The sequence below is a fragment of the Dipodomys merriami genome, unplaced genomic scaffold, assembly GCF_024711535.1.
Source record: "Dipodomys merriami isolate MVZ:Mamm:240054 unplaced genomic scaffold, mDipMer1.0.p SCAF_2, whole genome shotgun sequence".
Classification (NCBI taxonomy): Eukaryota; Metazoa; Chordata; class Mammalia; order Rodentia; family Heteromyidae; genus Dipodomys; species Dipodomys merriami.
Window position 1 is genome coordinate 65885338 of NW_027203381.1, and position 22530 is coordinate 65907867.

The 22530-nt window shown below is 42.1% G+C and overlaps 1 protein-coding gene across 4 annotated transcripts in view; it reads right to left on the reverse strand.

The window, feature by feature from the left end:
* Positions 1-22530, reverse strand: part of Mb21d2 (Mab-21 domain containing 2) — a 112915-nt gene that overhangs the window by 42022 nt on the left and 48363 nt on the right. The gene's annotated exons all lie outside the window — the stretch shown is intronic.

Genomic DNA, 22530 nt, shown 5'->3' on the forward strand with positions numbered 1-22530 from the left:
GTAAATAAACATATCTTTATTTGGGAAACAGTGAAGTCTGCCAAGGGAAGTATATATAAGATATATATGTCAACAACAAGAAAGTTGGGAACGAAAAGAAAGGCACACCTCTACCATGCCACTCCCATTCGAAAAACTGCAAAAGAAAACTTAATATCAGCCAGGGGCTGGTGGCTCAAGCTTATAATCCTAGCTGCTCAGGGAGCTGAGATCTGAGGATCATGGTTCAAAGCCAGCTTGAGCAGGAAAGTCTCCATGAGATGCTTATCTTCAATTAACTACCAAAGAAAACTGGAAGTGAGAACTGGCTCAAAGTGGTAGAATGCTAGCCTTGAGTGAAAAAACTTAGGGACAGCTCCCAGACTCTGAGTTCAAGCCCCATGACCAAGAAAAGAAAACATCATATTCATGTTCTGGCTTTCACACTTACTGCAGTGGAACCTTCCCTGAGCCTTGAGTTTCACCAAATATGAAATAAAATTTGTGTTATTTTCTTTGCTGACCTGTCCAGAAGACTTCAGTGCCCAGCCCAGCCCTTGGAGTAGTCATGCATGCACCTTCCATATACAGTGAGGAAGAAGCCTCCTAGAATTACTGCCCCATCTGAGTGCTGAACCCAATACTGTCAACAAAGGACAGAGCTTCTGCTCTAGCTCTGTTTCAACTGCAAATAATGAAATAATGCTACTGTAGTCCAGGTTTTGATTTCTGCTCAACTTTGTTCTTTCTAGCTCTGCCTCCCTGGCCAGAAACATACCCCAAAACATCCAAATGGTGCATGGATGACCCACCTATCCCATCTGAAAAGGTCATGGAATACAGTCAGGCCCTCTGGTGTTCCCACCTCTCTGATGGTAAGACTTGGTATACAATGTCTATCGACGTGAGTTTATTTTTACTTTACCTTCAATCTCTTTGGAAAGAATGAGCTTAGGTTTTGCTGCCCTGAATGTTAGTGAGGGCTCAGATGAACTCCATCTGCTCCTCTCATCTCCTGTAAGGAGACTGATGATCACCTGAGTATGGTTTTCCCAGAGAATGAAGGACCCTTCCCCAAGTCCTGTGCCAGGCTTCCAGCAACTCTCTGCTGTAGTATTCATCAACTTCCCCTCTGCCTCCCTTTCAGAGATCCATGTCTTGGGATGCCAATGCTCAAAATGCAAGCCCCACACCTCTGCCCACTTCTGTTTACAAGCACATCGCCTCTGACATTTTTCTCCCCTGGTAGTATCCTTCTCTAGGAGAAACCCCCAGAGGGAAATCAGGAGGAGGCCTGAGACTTGTACAACACAATTCTCTCTTGTATTCTCAGGGGCTCTGGACTCCAGCAGACTTGAAACACCTCAACTCCCTTCCCCTTTCTCCCCCATCATAACCCCTGCCCCGGGGCATGATTCCAGCCTATTCCTTCCCAAGGACATCATTTATTCACAGGCCTTCTCTGCTTCAAATGAGAAACCCAAATAAGCAGAGCTGTTCTTTGAAGTTCAGGGTTAAGTTCACTGCTGAGCCTCCCCTATCTCAGCCAGGCAGTTGGTTGGCAGGCTCCTTCCTTCTTTTGCTCCAAAGGAAAGCCAACAAGATTAAAGCTCTGCCCTTTTCATTACCACTTGGAACGCGTACAACTGGTGCTTCGCAGCCTCTTAAACAAGAGCAGTTCTCCACTGGCTGTAGATTTAGCGAAGTAAATTTGACTCAGCTTTAAAAGACACATGTATTCATTGTCCGCTTCCTTGGGAAAACTCAAAGTTGCAAACTAAGTGCTGAAAAAAAAAGCCTAATGAATAGGAGAAGAAGGATTTCAGGGTGACTAGCTCATATTCTTCAAATGACATAATTTACTGAGTAAGAGATTTCCCCCTACGGTCCTGGGCAATTAAGGGGGGGGGGGCTGGTGAGGGACTGGGAGGGGAGGTAAGAAAGCAACTCCAAACCCTTTCATCAGATACAAGTCACAGGAAGAACAATGGACCTTCCCCTAACTCAGACTACTGCCTGGGCATCCAAAAAGGTTCTCCCTGCAGTAGTCAATGTGTGCTTTGTGGTGGAGCTCATCTTGGCTCCATGCATCACTGTGGCCATTCAGGCTGCTTCCTCTTCACCCCCTGATTTGCAGAGTAGCCCCCTGAGACCTGAGAACCTCCACTACCTCTGATCCTCGGGCATTCTGAGGGCTGGTCCACATCCTCACAAGTTGTTGATTTCTGCCTTCTCTGAAACACAGAGGCTGAAATCCCAAAGATCACTCACTCCAGCCTCTCTTCCTTTTCCTTCCACCCATGGCTTAGAAAGCACATTTATCTTACTCTCCGAACTATGCTCTTAGCCAAATCCTTAAAAATTCTGATTGGATGCTCAATCTTTTAAACAATCTGGTTTTCATGCTAATCACAGAAATTACCCAATTCTATCAGTTATGGATGCTTATGTAACTTATGAAATCATATAAGCCTTTCTCCCACGCACACCTGATATGCATATAACAACAGTCACTTAGCGAAAACACAGAAAAACCAACATTAAATGAGGAATTACTATGTGCCAAGTTTAAAGCCCCATCATATCTAATTATCTAGCTTACTACACTGCCCTGCCCCTCCCTCCATGCCATCCACTTGGCTCAATTAACTCAGGAACAGATACACAAATCTATATCACAGGCTCACTCACTACCTGAGTACAATTCTCAGCTTAGCACTAACTCTTAAGGGAACTGGAAATTTGAGACTACTAGCAAATTTTGTTTACTATTGGAAGCATGCCCAAAATATCCTGAACTAGCTGGGCTTTTACCCAGTTTTATAGGCTCATGCCTATAAACCTAGCTATTGGGAGAACCAATATTCAAAGCCAGCCCAGGTTTTAAAAAAAGGTTCCCATGACCCCATATCAACTAATAAAAGCTGGCTGTAATGATGCACACTTGTCATCCCAGCTACATGGAAAATGTAAATAAGAATCGAGATACAGACAAAAACTTAAGACCTACTGAAAAAATAACTAAAACGAGGAGGAGGAGGAGGAGGAGGAGGAGGAGGAGGAGGAGGAGGAGGAGGAGGAGGAGGAAAAAAGGAAAGAAAAAAGCAACAAAAAAAACACCTAAACCATATAGCTCTATTCAGAACATATGCTGTTGTAATAATGGGCCTCCTAGACTAAACAAAGCCAGGGCCTACCTTTAATTTCTGCTCCTCATGATAACGTTGAATCTGTGAGATCTTCCTAGAACTTCTCACTTTCACTGGGCACATGTGCCATTGGCTCTATGTGTGGTCTAGATTCCTGCAAACACGTTGACTAATGCCAATTCACAAGCTCCCAAGTAGCTTTACCTGAATATTCCCTGGACCCCTTTACTGGGAAACGATCTGCCACTGCATGGAAGCAGAGGCCCTGGAAATAACCCTGGCAAGGGACATTCTGAAACTTTCCATTCTGGGGTTAGGGAGCTGGAAAGGACCAATGTCTTCATTACTCATTAAGATAATCACATAATTATTTGTCAAAATAGTATCAAGGTCACTAGGTTTCACCATTATGCTGAGAAAATATTGAAAATGAAGTTATACACAGGTGAAAACATAAGATTTTTTCTTATTAATTATTCAGGGACTAATAAACACTAGACAGGCCACATGCAATCTTTGGGGAAATGCTAGACAATTATCACCTTGCTTCCTCCTGAAAGACAGGGACAAGTCTCTCCCCCAAGCAGAAACAGTAAAAAGCACATTGCTTTGATGAGGCTAGAAATGGGCTTATGGCTTGGCTCTGTCCGTGGCCAGTAGTTAGGGATCTTGAAAATTGTGTCTCTCAAAGACTAATAATTAGCCAGATGTCAGTGGCTTGGACCTATAATTCTAGCTACTCAAGATGCTGAGGTATGAGGATCAAGATTCAAAACCAGCCCATGGAGACAAATCTGAGACTCAAATCTCCAACTAACCAGAAAAAAATGCCATAAGTAGAGGTGTAGTTCAAGTGGTAAAGCATTTATCCTTGAGCAGCAAAAGCTACGGGACAGAGTTCCACTATACTGGAATTATTTTTTTAAGAAGGGTGCGGGGAGGGGGAGGTACTAATTGTCCTCATGGTAAGGATTAGGATCAACTCACATGAGAAATTAAGATTCAGCATTCAGCATCAGTGAGATGACAGGAGACATCATATATCTAAACGCCTCCCAGATACTTCAACTTCATTCAGAATGCAATGCACCATAATACCCAAAGTCAAAGTTCTTGCAGCATGAACGGGTCCCAACTCAACAGCGCAGAAGAGTCAGTTTTCCCAGACACTCTGCAAGCAGAGTAACTTCTCACCTGGCTGACAATTTACTGAACTAGCTACACCATCCTAAGCTGGTTTTTTTGTACAGCACTTTTCCCCAGGGAGCCACAGGTGGGAAATCATGGTTTCCATACTCTCTGAAAGGATGCACAGGTTACATTCATCTCCCATGAGGCTGAAAGACTAGGCCCACAAGGGCAGGCGAAATTCATCCACGTAAGAAAACTCCAAGAGCAACTCAACTTGAGCGTAACTTTGGAAGACTGTACGTTCTCAAAAATAAAATAGTAGAATCCATCCAAATGTCTGTCTGTCTACAGCCATTAACATTGGTGACAGCTTGTTTTCATTCATCGACCAAAAAGTGCTCTTCCATCTGGTCCCACACCCAGCAATACACACACATTTTAAAGTTATTCAAATATTTCATGTGTGAAAACAGAGAGGTTATTTCATGGAGGCAAATTTGGCAGAAGTCAATTGCTAAATATGCTGCTGAGCTGCTGCTTAACCCACGGAAAGTGACATTTTCCTCTCAGCCTGCCAGTTAAATGCCTCCTCTGCTTTGGAATTCATTCACCCACTTCTACAAACGTTTGCACTGACATTTTGCCAAACAGCTATCTCCGAAATCTCTAATGGGGAGGGGAGAAGGGAGTACAACAATGGGAACATGAATTTCAAACTCTGGGTGCAATCATCAAAAGACTCTGGCACAGAGGAAGCCCCAAATCAAGCCAGCAGTATTTTTATACTGAAATATTATTTATGCATAAGAGGCAGCCCATTCATATGGTAGACAATGTGACTAGTGAATGACCCATTTTTCTATTTCCACTGGAGTAAGTTGGGATGGTGGCGAAGACCCAGTATTTACTGCATTAAAAGTAGGCTTCAAAGGTCTGGCTTCTAACCTGAAGGAAATTTGTTCAAATGCTAGAAGCCAACTTGTAAAAGATATATAACATTATCATCCTACAGCTATATACTATACAGAGATTTCTCTATTTCCCAAATCACACATACAGGTGTGCAAATGATCAAATAGTAATTTCCAAATCTTCCAAGAACATAGGACCCAAGGCCTGATCACATCCAGCCAGCAGCAGTATAAAACCTGGTCTCTGATGATTATGGGAAGCCAAGATTCCACCACAAACAGAATGTGTCTCCTTTCCTTGAAGTTCTGGCTGACCAAAGAGAAAAACAGACAGCCAAGGGGCCCCTGCCAGACTGACAGAGTGACTCTGGAACTCCTCAAGGTCTGGACATAAGCCAAAATGTTCTTTCATTTCTTGCCTAGTTCATCTGTCTACCTAAAGAAGTTCATTAGAGATAATACAGATGCAAAAACATAGTCAGACAAGCAATGCTGCTGAGTGCCAGTGACTCATACCTGGAGTCCTAGCTATTCAGGAGGCTGAGATCCAAGGATTGTAGTTTGAAGCCAGCCCAGGCAGAAAAATCCACGCAACTCTCATCTCCAATTAACCACCAAAAAGAGAGAAGTGGAGCTATGGGCTCAAGTGATAGAGTGCTAGCCTTGAGCACAAAAGCTCAGAGATAGTGCCCAAACCCTAAATTCAAGCTGCAGGACTGGAATACATACACACACTTAGGCGCGCGCGTACACACACACACACACACACACACACACACACACACGTACATGCACGTGCATAATACTAGTCAGAAAGGTCATTTGGTGAACCACAGGATACAAGAGGTTTTTTCTTTGTCACTGTTGTGTTTAATGTACTATGTGATTTTCTTCTTGTTGTTTTTTTGTATGTTCTTCCCCCATATATAACCCCTGTGTCACTGTATTTGATTCCAGTGCCCTGCATCTTGTATATATATTCTTCTAATTGGGGGAGGGGAAAGGAAATAACAAAATGCTGAAACAAGGATACAGGTTGACCCAGTGTAACAATGAAACGTACAAGACATGTTGAAAACGAACTTTACAACTTCGGGGTGGGGAAAGGAGTTAGGGAGGTGAAGAGGGAAGGGATAGTAGGGGGGGAAACAAAGGAGGGCTAGATGAATGGATCAAGAAAATGTACAATGGAATTCTATACCTCCATCAGAAAGAATGGCATCACCCTATTTGTTAGGAACTGGAAAGACTTGGAAAAAAATTATATTAAGTGAAGTAAGCCAGGCCCAAAGAAACATGGGTCCCATGGTTTCCCTTATTTGCAATAACTAGTACATGTGTAGGACAAGCAGAAAAGGTCAAAAGCTATGTGCATATCACCATATAAGATGTGTTAAGCGAAATGAACCCCAAGATAGGGACACAAATCTTTCTTGCTATTGATTCTAACATAGTTATAATGTACCATGTGATTTTTTGTTGTTGCTTTGTATGTTCCTCCCCCACGGTATAACCCATGTTCACTGTATATGATGTCGGTGCCCTACATCTTGTATATACACTTCTCTAATTTGGGGAGGGGAAGGGAAAAAACAAAATGCTTAAATAGGGATACAGGTTGACCCATTGTAACAATGCGATGTACAAGACACTATGTGGAAAACGAACTTTACAACTTTGGCGGAGGGTGGGGGGATAGAAGGAGGAAAACAAAAGAGAAGGCAACAATGCTCAATAGGAAATATACTCATTACCTTGCTCATGTAACTGTAACTCCTCTGTACAGTATTTTTTCAATAAAAATGTACAAAAAAACAAAGGAGGGGGTAACAATGCTCAATAGGAAATGTACTCATTACCTTACTCATGTAACTGTAACCCCTCTATACAGTATCTTTACAATAAAAATATTTTTAAAAAGGAAAGAAAAAAGAAAGGTCATTTCAGAGTACAAGTGCAAATGTGTCCTATCTGGCTGCTTCTTTATTACCATCTCCATGATTCCCATAACTAACTCTTCAATCATCTTCAAAGTGTCTGCTTGAACCACCTTCTTGTGCTGATTTTTCTTAAGTGGAAATGAAATCTCTCATACTTTTCTGCCTGGGTAGACTTCAAACTGATTTCCTGCAGATCTCAGCTTCCTGAGTAGCTAGGATTACAAGTGTGAGCCACCAGTATCTCGCTAATATCTCTTTCTTAATGTACTTAAAATTTCAACCACAGTACACTCCCTTGAACCCAACCTTATATTTCTTTTTCTTTTGTAACACCACTTAAAGGTTTTAAAGCTACAATTTATTATATCTGTTAATCACTGTCTCCAGGGGAATGACTATGTTTCAAGATAACAGATCCTTCTATCCTACTCACTGTACCCCAAGTACCAAAAACAACTCAGCACCTCAACTTCTTGCTGAAGGGCTAACAGAACGGCTAAAAACAGAAATGTGAATGCTCGATAGAAAATGGACTCATTACCTTGCTCATGTAACTGTAACCCCTCTGTACACTATCTTTACAATAATATATATATATATATATATATATGTGTGTGTGTATGTATAAATGTTATATCACAGAACAACTTCCTGGACTCCACCAAACCAGGATGAGGCCTGGAGATACCCAGGAGACACACTCAAGCCATGGGAGGGAACAGCAAATGCTGGCTGGCAGGCTTACACAGATACAAATGGATAGACATATATACAAGGTACCATCCAAAGCATTTCTCCACATGTACCCTTCAACGTGCAGTGAGAGGAGGCAGCCACATTGCTGAATCACTCCATCACGTGCTTTGTGTGCCAGGCTTAAACTTGTGTGGACGACTCTGCAATCCAGAGAAAAGAGCCGTTTGCTCTCAAGTCTCTGCCTGCCCAGCTCCACCCAGGTACCCAAAATGTCTGGAAACCTCTGGCCTCAGGCTCAGCCCTGCCCAGTGCTGACTCAGCCATGTACTGAGGTCCAACCTGGCAGTGGCCTGGGAGCTCCACCCAGCTCCCTGTGGCCTAGATTGCTCTGGCTACTTTAAATCTACTGCGTACTATAATCCAAAGGGTTGGTTCATCCAAAGGATAATTCAAAGTACAACACAAAGTATAGCACCATAGTACCCCAAACCACAGACCTGAACCCACGGCAGTTTAAGACCTTCCTAACTCTCTTCACAGAGCAGTATAAAGTAAGTCTTGTATCCTCTGACTTGTGGGAGATGCAATGTGGTGGATAACTGCAGTGTCTGGAGCTACGAAAACTTGTGTTGCTGATTATTGGCTATGTGAACTATCTTTTATTTATTTTAATTATTACCCTTAAGTTGTTGCATGTAAGCATTGATATAATTCTTCCTTACCTCAGTGTAGGATAATGGTGAATACCGATGAACTTTAGGCAAATCATATGGAGCAATGAACATGGAAAAAAAAAAAAACATTACTCCTTTAAACAAAATCTGGTCTGTCTTCACACAAGGAAAAGTTCTGTTACTCGAATGAAACTTGAGAACATCATGCTAAGTCAAAGAAGCCAGATAGATATGCATGTGTTATATGATTCCATTTATATGGGAATGTAGTGAACAGGCAAATTCATACTTTCAGAAAGCAGACTTGTGAGTGACAAGGACTACTGGCAACTATTATTGAGAAAGGAAGGAAATATGGAAGTGACTACAATAGGAATAGGGTTTATCCTGGGTGCAATGAAAGAAAATATTCTAGAATCAAAGCATAATGATGGATGCACAATGGTGTGACTACACTAAAACCACTAAGTAAGTTAGGCGCCAGTGGCTCACATCTGTAATCCTGGCTAATCAAGAGGTTAACAATCAGGGGATAATAGTTCAAAGCCAGCCCAAGCAGGAAAGTCTATGAACCTCTTATCTCCAATGAATTAAAATACCAGAAGTGGAGCTGTGGCTCAAGTGGTAGAGCACCAGCCATGAGCAAAAAAGCTAAGACATAAAACCTGGGCCTCATTACCAGCACAAAACAACAACAATAATCCCACTAAATTATAAACTAAACAGAAAAAGCTATTATTCCTCTCCTATATTTATTCCAGCTATGATCATCTTGCCCAATAACAACAACAAAAGAGAGAGAGAGAGTAGATGTCAAAAAAAAATTGAAGTAACCAATGACAAATGTGGGGAGCCAAATTTTTTCTAGGAAATATCAACAAAGGCTCAAATAATTGAGCAGCTTCGAGGAATGAGTGGCCAGTGTAGGCAGTTTTATCTCTTGGGCATTTGGAGCAGAACCAGCAAACACTGATTCAGTGTGGTTGAGGGTCAGGAGCAGGTTCTGCCAACAGAGGATTTGATCAACGTGGGACATGGATGAATCGGTTCTAGGAGAGAAAAGCAGGGGAGGGAGAGGCCAACTTCATCCTCTCACTGCAGTTCATAATAGAAGATAGTAATCACCATGCACGACATCCATTTCGAAGCCGAGTACCTATTTATGCAGACCCTTTGCAATCAATGCACTGGCTACAAAAATGAATGGGCTGGAAAGGAGGGATGCAGGGCCAGTGTCATAGGAACAAATGGGCTCTTATTTCAAAGCAAGTTTCTCCGCTGCGTGAAGTGGCAGTCACTAAAGAATTCTTAAGTACCTTCTGGCACTCAGCAGCACTCAGCTGAACTATCCTTGAGATCTGCTCCATATACATGTTCTAGAGGACATTTTTTCCCCATAGAAATATTTAAAGCAGGGTACAGCAGAAGAGGGAAAAATGAGGAAAAGCTCCTCAAAGAAGAAAAGAAACAGTCTCTTCTTTTGAAGGTGGAGAGAAAAAACATGCACACACAAAAACCCATATATTTTCTTTCTCACATTTTCTAGAATCTAAAAGCTATATGTACAAATATTGAGAAGAAATGGGATAGAGGTAAAAGTCAACTCCCATTTGTTAGTACAGAAGACGTAATTAGGAGATAGATAACTTTGAAACGCTATTAAGAAAAATCCTCAAATAATACTTTAGAATTTTCCAGATGAGGTCCCCATCACAGATCTCTACACAGTTTTTCTAATCTGTGTGTGTGTGTGTGTGTGTGTGTGTGTGTGTGTGTGTGTGTGTGTGTGTGTGTGTGTGTTGGTACTGGGACTTGAACTCAGGGCTTGAGCTCTTGCTCAGTTTCTGCACTTATGACTGATGCTTTACCACATGAGACACATCTCCAGCTCTGGCTTTTTGCTGCTTAATTGGAGATGAGAGTCTCATTGATTTGTCTGCCCAGGCTGGCTTCAAACCACAGTCCTCAATCTCAACATCCTGAGTCACGAGATTAGTGGCACAAACCACATGTCCAGCACCCAAGGATTGTCATCATAAAGTCCACTACCCCCACTGTAGCTTTCTCTCTGCACTTCCAAATCACTCCACTCAAAAATGCAGAAATATGGGGTTGGGAAGGTGGCTCAGTGGTAGAGTGCTTGCCTTGCATGCATGAGGCCCTGGGTTCGATTCCTCAGCACCAGATAAGCAGAAAAAAAAGCCGGAAGTGGTGCTGTGGATCAAGTGGCATAGCACTAGCTTTGAGCTAAAAAGAGCTGAAAGACAGCACCCAGGCCCAGAGCTCAGACCCACATCCAAAAAAAAAAAAAAAAAAAATCCACAAATATCCAACGATACTTGTTTTGCACAATACTAACTGCTTCATGTACTTTCTTGGGTTATTTTTTTTTAATCCTCAATTGACCTATTGGGTATGTGTTGTCATCTCCATTTTACAAAATAAGAAAGAGTTGAGTTTATAGATCACAGAGAGAAAACAGCAATGCCATGATGGAGGCCCAGATCTGCTGACTTTACAACCCACTTGCTTTAATATTAACGTTTTCTTGCCCAGTTCTCTTCTACCCTCTCCACTGAAAGGACAGAAAATGAAGCTTCAGAGAAGTGATAGACCTATGCAAGGCCAACTCCTCCAGTTGTGAATCTTTCCATGATTCACAACAAAGCCAGACACTCAACCACCTAGCCACACCCCCAGTAGGATGAAGTAAGTCACCAAGAGTCTGATGGTACTCCGAGGATAGGTGGTTACTAGGTGGGACCTCTTTCCTTTGCCCGAAAACTAATTATAGGGGGTGAGAATATGGTTTAGTGGTAGAGTGCTTGCGTAGCACACATGAAACCCTGAGTTGGAATCTTCAGTACCACCTAAAAGAAATTAAAAGAGAAAAAAAAATATTTTAAAAAAAACCCTAACTATTGATCTAGAGTCCTCACATTTGGGTTTAAAACACAACCCCAATGCTCCTAAACTGTATGTATCCCTTCAACAATCAGCCTCACTTTCCTCAGGGGTTAAATGAGAATCACCAGGCACATCTCACAGGATTGCTCTGAGGAGAAACAAAGAAATCCACGTAGCCTGTACTAAAGCACCAGGATGGCAGAGCCTCCATTATCTTCATCCTGGCTCTACCCTGCACCTGCCACTGCACTTAAGCATTTTCTTGTCTGGATCACAGTTTTCTAACAGTGTTTCTCTTGTCTAAAAATAATTTTCTGTCTATTTGAGAGCTAAGGATAGAAAATGATTGAAAAGAGAAATAATAAGATTGATGACAACCATCATCATAATAAGTCACATACTATATAACAACAAGCATGGGAAACACACTCAACCTTCCAAGCTCACAGATGGACTCTGAAGCCAGACGCTGTTGGTTCATGTTTATAATCCTACATACTCCAGAGGCTGAGATCTGAGGTTCGTGGTTTGAAGCCAGCCTGGGGAGGAAAGTCTGTGTGAGACTTTTATCTCTAATTAACCACTAGAAAACCAGAAATGGAGCTGTGGCTCAAAGTGATAGGACAATAGCCTTGATCAAAATAATAGCTCAGAGACAGTGTCCAGGCCCTGAGTTCAAGCCCCATGACAGACCAAAAAAAGATGGATTCCGAGACAAAAAGTGCAGTGAAAGAGAGACTTTAATGTTTAATGGCAGGATTGCAATACTGGGTTGTCTGACGGGTTACGGGCACTCTGAGATTACAACAAGCAATTTTATAGGCTTCTTGTCCCCAGTACCTCATTGGTCCAAGCATCATAGAATTCACATTCTCCTCCAGATACTGCCTGAGTCACATTAGTTTCTATTGGGTAATTCAAATGCATGCACCTCTTTCAGAAGTGAGCTTTTGACGTCTCTAAACCCCTTTATTCTTTTGTGGCTAGACGGATTTGGAGATATGGACTTACATTCTATACATTGTTTTTACCCATTTTCTCATTTTACTTAGGTCCCTACTTCCTCTCGCTTATGGGTCCCCTGCTAACTTGTCCTGTTTTTCTACCATCTTTCCAATGCATGAATTTTGTGGCTATCCAAGCAAGCTACCGGTAATTTTCTATTCCAGGTCAAATGCCTTATCTTCAAAATGGACCATCCCTTGACTTTATTTCTAACCACAGACAAAGAGGAAGAAGAAGTACTTGCATTTCATTACAGCTGTCACCACTGTATACTTGTCACAATGGGAAAGAGTCTTACGTGGAAAAAGAGAAAGGCAAAAGGAAATGCCAATGACTGGATTAAGAAATCTGATATCCTAAATATCTAATCCAAAAGAACAGGCTTTGCAATATAAATTGAAAGATCTACTCAAGAGAAGCAATTGAAAGCCCAAATTGAACAGGCTCAGCAATTTGTGGAAGAAGAGATTTGGCTTTTTTTTTTTTTAATGGCATAATGTCGGAACAAAGAACAAAGCATTTTTATCTGGCTCCCAAACAATTAAATTCCCTGCCAATTCGACAGGGAAGATAGCCTTTAAAGAACTGCAGTCAAGTAGAGGAACGTTCAAAGCCAGTCAGAATTCATTAGATGGCAGAGGAAAAGCAGCTACAGATTTCTGAACAGTCGTTTCTCACCCAGGCCAGAAGGAGCCTGAGGCTGCCCAGAGCTGCTGGAGACTTCAAGGAAAACTACTATTTAATTAACCCTTCCAGCGTGCACATCTTACCCAGCTTCAGGACTCAGTGGCTCCCTTAGGTATCACTAGTCTACATGTATGTACAGCCCATAGGGAGAACAAAAGCCCTGGTTTCAGGGTAGGAAGCCATGCTATCAATCCTCTTTCGTTGAGAGAGGGAGAAATTTTCTTCCCTCAGAAATCAGCTTCATATCTGTGGGTTGATTAGAATAGGGAAGGCATTAAAAGGTAACTTGATGCTTTGTCCGGGTCCTATGAATGAACTAAACATTCCCCAAGCTTCTATCTTTAATCTGAGCTATTCTTTGCTGCAGTCCCTTTGTACTCACCTTGATAGGAGAGGAAAGCAGAGATTCAGATAATCATCTTGTGTGGCAAGCAAACTGTCCCCAAGCAAGCAATGTCTTCTTCTTATCATCTTAAACAAAACAGCTCCCAAACTCAAAAGCCTACCTTATTCCTGTTCTGCTTTGATAATAAAGTGAAAATAATTCTCTGGAACTCTTCCAGGAACTAAGACTGAACTAATGGTCAACCAGGCCACATACCTGTGACCTGGAACTATTTAACTCTACCTAACCTTTCTCACCCTCTACCCTCAACTCTATTTAACCTGAAGCCAAATACCTGCCCTCAAGATGGCTGAAAGAAGATACCCTGAAACTCTAGCTTTCCATGACGGCCATATAATAAAACTCTTTTCTCTGCCCTTAACAATATTTCTATATTTGACATATGGGGATAAATGGCCTGACCTAATTTGGGACCCCTGGACTTTGGGCTGGGGTCTGAAAACCCAGTTTAACATCATTCTGGGAATTAAGTTCTTCAGTGAGTGGATTTAGCAAAACCACAGGGTACAAAGGGTGTCTGCTTATGTGTTCATGCAGATATTACAAGAGATACCCAGAAAGGAGGAAGATCCTCATGAGCTCCAAACTCCATATCACACCACACTGGAATTTATTCTCATCTCTTTTTTTTTTTTTCTAAGACATAGTCCCACAGTATAAGTGGCACAAAATAGGCCTTTCTAAGTCCCGTCTCAGTCTTAAGGGACGTCTAAAGATCACCATGGACACATAAGCACTGTCAAAATAACAAAGAATAAATATGCCTCTGAAGTGAAGTCAGACTCACTTCCTTCTCCATAGTATTTCTATTGCCTAACTCACAGCCATCGTACTTGATAGATGCTTGATAAATAAGGGAGAGAAGAATGAGCTTTGAATCAACTAGCTCTGCATAGTTTTCAACTTAAGTTATTAAAGGGACAAGAGACATTTCCAGTTCTGTCTTATTACTCCCCACAGTCTAGTAGGAGGATATCTTTCTAGGACACACAATGTGGAAGACATTGTGTCTATTTACAGAGAACAGACCATGAGCACAAACAGCAAGCCATCTGTGAATGGAATCCTCAGCATAGAATCCCAACACATGGTAAGGACTGTGTAACACAGAGTAGAGGAACTTCGCAGCAAGGGGAATCAATGGGAGTCAAGCTCTTCAATTCCGTTATTTGAATGCTGAGAAAGTTGAATGCACCTAAGAGACTGTGTGCATGTGCAGGGCTCACAAAGCAAGTTCCATGGTAAAGCAATGGTGGCCAATCCCAGGATCATCACCACAAAAACCATTATCCCTGAGGGATTGCCATGTATCGTTGAACAATATTGCATAATTCAGAATAACACCTCACTGGGAATGGCAGTAAGTCCAGCCTGGTTAACAAAATTCACTCCCAAGCCATTCCCTCCCATTAGACAGTGTGTCTCCTGGACCTTCTTGTTTAAAATCAAAAGTGCATCCTTGCCCCAAGGTCTGATATTCTTTATATACATTTTCCCTTCTCTCTCCTGAGTAGAAAGGGAAAGGCCAAGAGCAGTGAGCTGTGTCTTTTTTTTTTTTTTTTTTGAATGCTGTGTCCATACCCCCAAGCACAGAGCCCGAGGAACATCAGGACTGAATAAAAAGCTTACTGAAAAGAATGAATTAAAATAGAAACCTGAGAAGACAACTTTTCTTAACTGACCTAGTCCATGAAAAACAAACAAACATAGATAAGGAACAAGATTAGAGTTAAGACACCAAAGGTAGAGCCAACAGAGGTAGAGGGAAAGTATAGAGGTGGAATAAAAGCAGAGACCGGAGGGCTCACTCCTTAATCCTAGCAACTCAGGAGGGGGAGATCTGAGAACTGAGGTTTACAGCTAGTCTCCAAGAGACTGTTATCTATAATTAACCACCATAAAAGCCAGAAGTAGAGGTGTGACTCAAGTAAGTGGTAGAGCACTAACCTTGAGTGGAAAAAGCTAAGCAAGAACTCAAGGCCCTGAGTTCAAGCCCCAGTAGCAGAAGGAAAGGAAGATGAATCCAAAAGGAAAGGGAAAAGGAAGACAAAAGAGAAAGGGGAAAAACAGGGGAAGAGTGTAAAATGCGTGGACAAAATGGGGTATAAATGGGAGTGGAGGGCCATCAATAACCCACCAGAGACCATCTTCATGGCCACCAAACTCACAGACCTATTAGAAAGCAACTCAGCTGGAGGTATGGGTACTTCCTAGACATCAATGAACACAGTACAGCCCTTTAGCCTATTCTTCCCAGAGCCAACGGGTTCTCCGACCTCAAACCCCACACCTACTTTACTGCCCTGTCTAGCCCAGGAAGACCAGGACTGCAGAGTAGTGCTTTCCACCTTCAATTCCAAGTCATGCTAATACCATCTAGGGGTCTCGAGTTCTCTCTCTACCAAATAAGAATTAGGAAGCAGGAGAAGTAGGAGCAGAAATGTTTATTTAAAAATAAGAGGAAGATACCAGGGAAGATACCAGCCTCTATCTACTGGCAGGTTGATATAAGCCCCCAACCCAAACTCCCAAATGGGAGGACCATCTTGTGCCATAGGAAGTTTTATCCACCTGTGAGTAAGGGGGGGGGGGGAGTGAAAGAAGGAGGGAGGGCAGGGGAAGGGGCAGGGATTTTTTGGTGCGAGAGAGAGAGAAGTGGGGCCACGAAATCTTAGCCTTATGTAGGTTGTGGGGGCTCTTCTAACACTTTGGGTGAGTCTCAGGTTGCTCTGGCTTCTGGCTGGGTCACTATCCCTCTCATAGGAAGGGAAGAGATGCCTTTTCTTTGTGCAGGTCTTCTGGAAGAGGAGGAGTGTAATCTCCATGGTCTGTCTCTAACCCCCAGGGCCCCCTGGAAGAGCAGGAAGAGGAGGAGATATCATTTCCACAGGATCACTCTCCAGCACTGTCTACCTCATTTTTTCCCTTTCGCCTTTCTCTCAATGCCACAAAATTCCAGGTAGAAACTCATCCTCATGAGGAACAATTTCTTTCTTCTTTTAGTATTTTTTTTTAGTGTTGCAAAGAGTAATCTGGAAAACACATTTCCAAAAGGAGAGAAGTTATTTACGTGCATAAAAAAATAAAGGCAGTTGAATATTGATTGTGGCAATTTAGGAAAGGCTGCCACAAGGCACCTGTCCAACTGAAGGAAAAGAGAAGCCACATTGCACTAAATGGTGATAGCGTGGCCACAGCATACAAACTGTCTTGACTCGGCTCAGACAGCACCTGTGGTGCTCAGTCACCCAGCAGAAATGAAAGACAACTGGGTTCTGGAAGGAAGCAAAGTATGGGACAGCGTCTCCACCCATGTCCCTGTCTCAGAGGTAAGAAGACATGCTGCCCTGAGATCAACATACCCTGGAAATAAACCCAAACACACAACACAGGAACTCAGCTGATATTGGTATGAGAAATACTTTATATATCATTTACTTATAGGCCTTCCTTTACTCTGTTAACAAAAGCAGACTGGTAAGTAAATAAATAAATAACACAAACTAATGATTTCTAAAGTGCAAGGTGATTTAAAGAAAAGAACATTAGCCTAGAAAACAAAAGGATGATCATTTTTTCTTGGTTCCTGGACTGGGTGGGTACAGAACAGCCCTGGGCAAATCCTTTGACTTCTTTGAGCCTCTGCTTTCCTTCCTAATGCATCTTAGCTAACCTTAAATGGGTATCATTATTTCAACTGTAACAACTGATATTAACCTCATTTTGCAAAGTGGTTTTTCCAAAGAGAGAACAAGAGGTAAAGAATGCAAATCCGTCTGATTGCCACAGCTTGTTTTATGTTATTTTTTAATTGGATCTCAGAGAGAGCCATCAATCCAATGACTAGCATGCTTAAATTAGCCCCAACAGACACACACACACACACACACACACACACACACACACACACACACACACACACACACACACACACACACACAGATTGGTATCTTAGGAAATTACAACAAAATACTTTGGAGTAACAACAAAATAACAAAAATTGATTGCTTATTGCCCAAAGGCTATAAAGTCCAAAGTCAAGGTCCTAGCTTTAACAGTAGGGCCCAATTGCTGGGTTCTCACATGATGGAAGAATGAACAAACTTCCCAGGACCACTCTCATAAAGACCTAAGTCCTATTTAAAAGAATGGAGCCCTCAGCCATGCTAGTGGTTCACACCTGTCAGCCTAGTACTCAGGAGGCTGAGATCTGAGGACTGCAATTCAAAGCCAGCCAGAAGCCAGCCTGGGCAGGAACGTTCATGAGTCTCTTATCTCCAATCAACCATCAAAATGCCAGATGTGGAATTGTGGCTGGAGTGGTAGAATGCTAGCCTTGAGCAAAAGGTTCAGAGAGAGTGTCCAGACACTGAGTTCAAGCCCAGGACCCTCACTAAACCAAACAAATCAACCCAACAGACAGATAGATAGATAGATAGATAGATAGATAGATAGATAGATAGATAGATAGATAGATAGATAGATAGGATAGATAGATAGGATAGATAGATAGGATAGATAGATAGATAGATAAATGGAGCCTTCATAATCTAATGTCTACTAAAAAAGGCCCTTCTCTTAACACTCATAGTCCTGTGTATGGGGGACCAGAGGCTACAGAGAGAAATGAGGGATAAAGCTGAGAGGTGCCAACAGCTACCAGAATCAAGGAAGAGGAATTCTTGTCTAAATCCATCATGAAGAGAGAGCCTAAGCCTACCAGATCCTTGATTTCAGACTTCTAGATTCCATCACCATGAGAGCATACTTTAGTTTCAAACCCTCCAAATTAGTGGGCATTTCTTACAGCTGCCCTAGAAAATGAATGTACAGATTTTAAGACATTCAGTGTCTTCAGAACTAACAAATGTTCTCCAAGTGGGAACTGGGATGGGATACTAACATTAATTTTTCAACGTTAGAATATAGTTAGGTAGGTGGTTTTTCTTGGGGGGGGGGCGAGGGAGAGTGTAACTCATTCACATGCTTACTTACTAAATCCTACATGTTTTAAATCATTCTGCTAACCTCTAAAGAGACATGATTCCTGTCCCCCAAAAGCTTATGATCTGCCATATCTCAGTTCACTGTTTGAGGCTGCACACTGATTCCTACATTTAAGACTTAACCTAGTATTAGGAATGGAGCCTTGTGGGAGTGGGAGGTGACTGGGTCATGAATGGGAAAAGCAGTCTCAGCATCCTGTGCCTTCTGCCGGCCAGAGAACAGTAAAAACATCTGATCTGAGAAGGAAGTGGTCCTCATTAGACACCATGTCTGTGAATGGACATCTTGGCCCTCTGAGACTTCCAGCCTACAGAAAGGTGAGAAATAAATCTTTGTTGCTGATAAATGATGCAATCTATGGTATTTCATTAAAGCACCTATAGGGTGCTATCCACACACACCAAAAAACAAAAACAAAAGATGTAACTTGGCATGTCTCTACATGGATATAGCTAATTAACAAGGGGCATTTAAAACAGAGGGAAGAAATAAAAGAAGGACGCTCAGGGATAGGAGGCATCACGGAAAAGGTATTGCAAAAGTTGAATCTGTTAGGTCTTAGAAAGGAACATCTCTAGTTGAACAAGTGAAGGAAATATTTACTAGTCATATCAAACCCTTTTCATGAATTGGCCTAATTCTTCCAAGTATAGATAGGGGTAGGGCATAAAGATGGGAGAGATCACAAAACCTACACAAACCAGGAAACTCGTATGAGTGTTTGGATAACCCTAATTTCAACTTTTATTCAATGGCTCCCCCTCCTCCCCAGAGTACTATGCTATCTCCATGGTTTCAATTTAAACTGATGAGATTGTCCTATTCCTCCGTCTGTCCTGGTTATCTACCCACCTGTCAGTGTCAGTGCAGGGAGCACCTCTTCAAATACTGGTAAGAAACTAGACAGAAGATACGTCAGATGGTTTCCCATACTCCCCACCAGATATTTCATCCGTTCATTTTGCCTGATTCTGGCATATGGAGAAGGAAAGAGAGAGGCAGAAATGAAAGCAGCAGCTGCTTTTCTGCAGTGGAGGGGAAAGAGGATGTCAGTGTGTCTCTCGACAGCTGTGCACTTTCCTAGATATACTTACATAACCTCTGCCTCCCGCCCTGCCCAGAGTGTTCTCATGAGTCCTGGATTTCATTCCCACAGCAACCATGGGAGCTGATAAACATCAATGAAGCTGGAAGAAGGCCCAGGAGTTATGGGAAAATGCAAGCTAGATACTGATCCAGATTCACACTTCAGTCTCCAGGACCCAGGGCGCTGTTCCCTCTCCATAGCTCTGCTGGATTTTCTTTCGCAGCATATAAAAGGGGTATCTAGGATCATATACCAGGAAAATGGTTTTGAGGAAGTGAAAAAATAAATCGGGATATACAAAAGAGATTCTATTGGGAAGAGAAAAAGAGCTAATCATGTGTTCCCTTGTCTAATAAATTAAAATGTTATTTATTTATTTATTTATTTATTTATTTATTTATTTATTTATTGGCAGAATTGGGGCTCTAGTCCCTAGGTTTTTCACTCAAAGCCATAGCTCTACTTCCAGCTTTCTTTTCTGGTTAAATGAAGATCAGAGTCTTGTGGACTTTTCTGACTGAGCTGGCTTCTTTGAACCTCTATCCTCACATCTCACTTTCCTGAGTGGCTAGGATTATACATGTAAGCTACCAGTGCCCAGCTCTTCCCTTCATTTAAAATAGCAGGTACTTCATGCAAGTGACCATGAGAACTATGTCTCTGAGTGCAGGATGTGGGAGTTTTAAATTAAGGAAAAGAGTATAATCCTAGCTATTCAGGAGGATGAGATCTGAGGGCTGTGGTTTGAAACCAGCACAGACAGGAAAATCTGCGAAATTTTTATCTCCAATGAACCACCAAAAATGCCCGAAATAGAACTATGACTAAAGTGGTAGAATACTATCCTTGAGCACAAGAGCTCAGGGACAGCATCCAGGCCCTGAGTTCAAACACCAGGACCTCCCACCACACACACACACACACACACACGCACACACACACACACACACACACATACACACACACACACACACACACACACACACACACACACACCTGCAAAGTTCAAATGTACACCAAAATTACAAAGTATGCACACACACAAAAAAAGACATTCTTTCTGAAAAAACTGAGAACACAGTGATGTTTTCCAAGTCTTATTAACTGGTTGGGATTTAAAGGAAGAGAATTATGTCAGGTCTGGTAGAAGATGCCTATAATTCCAGCCCTCAGAGGTAGGGCTGAGTCAGATCGGGCTACATAGTGAGGTTATGAGGGGGAAAAAAAAGGAGTATCAATTAGACTGCATCTTCTGGCTAGGAGAGTTCTCTTTCTCTGATTCAGGGAAGAATTGACACCAAGAATAAAAGAATATCCATCTCCCACCTCAACCTGCTACTCAACTAAGGTCACACACATACACACATCTAGGTGTACACTCATACACTCATACACAAACACACTTATACCTATACACACTCAACCTAGAATGTGTTTTAGACATTTTCTTCCACTTCACCTCCAGTGCTAGAGCCACACTGTATCTCATTATGAATGTGCAGACACACTCATGCACACATACACATTCAGTCTCACACTCTCATGTACACGTGCATGCACACATACACATTCATAAGGTCTCACATACACACATACACATGTTCACATGTGTATACACAAGTGCATGCACAGCCAAACATACAAACACATACATATTCATACATACATATAACTATAACCACATTCACACAAACCACAACACACATGCACATTCCCATATATGTTCACATACACATATGCACACACAAATGCACATTAACATGCACACTCACGTATATACATATATACTCATACACACAAACATACACACATATACACATGCATATACACTCATATACAATATATATGCATACATAAATACGCTCATTCAATACATATACATCATACATACACAATGCACTAGTATATACTCATTCCCACTCATATACACTCATATGCATGCACCCATATGCATCCATGTGCATGTACTCATATGCTTGTGTGCACCTGGATATGCATGTACATATTTGCATATGTGCACATGTATATACGCATGTACACAAGCATATGCATATATATATATATATATATATATATACATACCACACATACATTTCACTCTGAACTATAATTTATTCCTCTCCAGGCATGCTAGGTCATCAATGAATTCTAAATTAACTTATGTCCATAAGGCCAGTGTTTGCTTTTGAGACACGATCACATGAACATGAGCATAGAAAAATAATCTGTCTTCCCATCAGGTATTAGCTAACTCAGGAGAGAGACAAGCTCTCATCTTGGAAGAAGAGAGTTAATTGGTTTTCTGTACAACCACGTTCTCTGCTCACCTCTCTCCTCCTGCCACAAGCACTTAGAAACAGACATCGAGTCTATATGAAGGAGGTTGCAAATTTCCCTTCCTCCCAGAGGGGAAGGAAGGGAGGGGATGGAGAATGCTGTTTCCTTCTCCCTCCCTCCTCTGACTTGCGTGCAGGCTTGCACACCAGATGGTGCACAGCCACAGGTTGCAGGAAGATAACAAACCAGAAATCCTGCAACACTGACTGGCTTTCAAATACAAATGTGTTGACAGCCTGTTAATGACTGGGAGCAAAGCTGGTTAAGAGGAGGAAGAAGCAGTTTAAACAACAAGCAGCAGGTACCCGGCTCCTTCTGCAGAGTACCAATGCAACAAGCCAGGGCTGCCATACTACACGACCAAATCAGTTCTCCTTCTCTGCTCTGAGCTAAGGAAGGGATCCCCGTGGAGTCACACAGCCCGAGGCTGGTGCACAGCAGCTCCCTCAAAACTGGCATGCAGGGGACAAAGCATGGCTCAGTGCTACAGAGCAAGAGGGATCGGATCGGTAGGGGGAGTGGGGGAGGTGGAGGTAGCTACTGTGGCAGACAAAGCACAGGGTTAGTCCTGATTACTAGTCCATGTGCTTGTCAGCAGGAAAGAGGGTCCAATC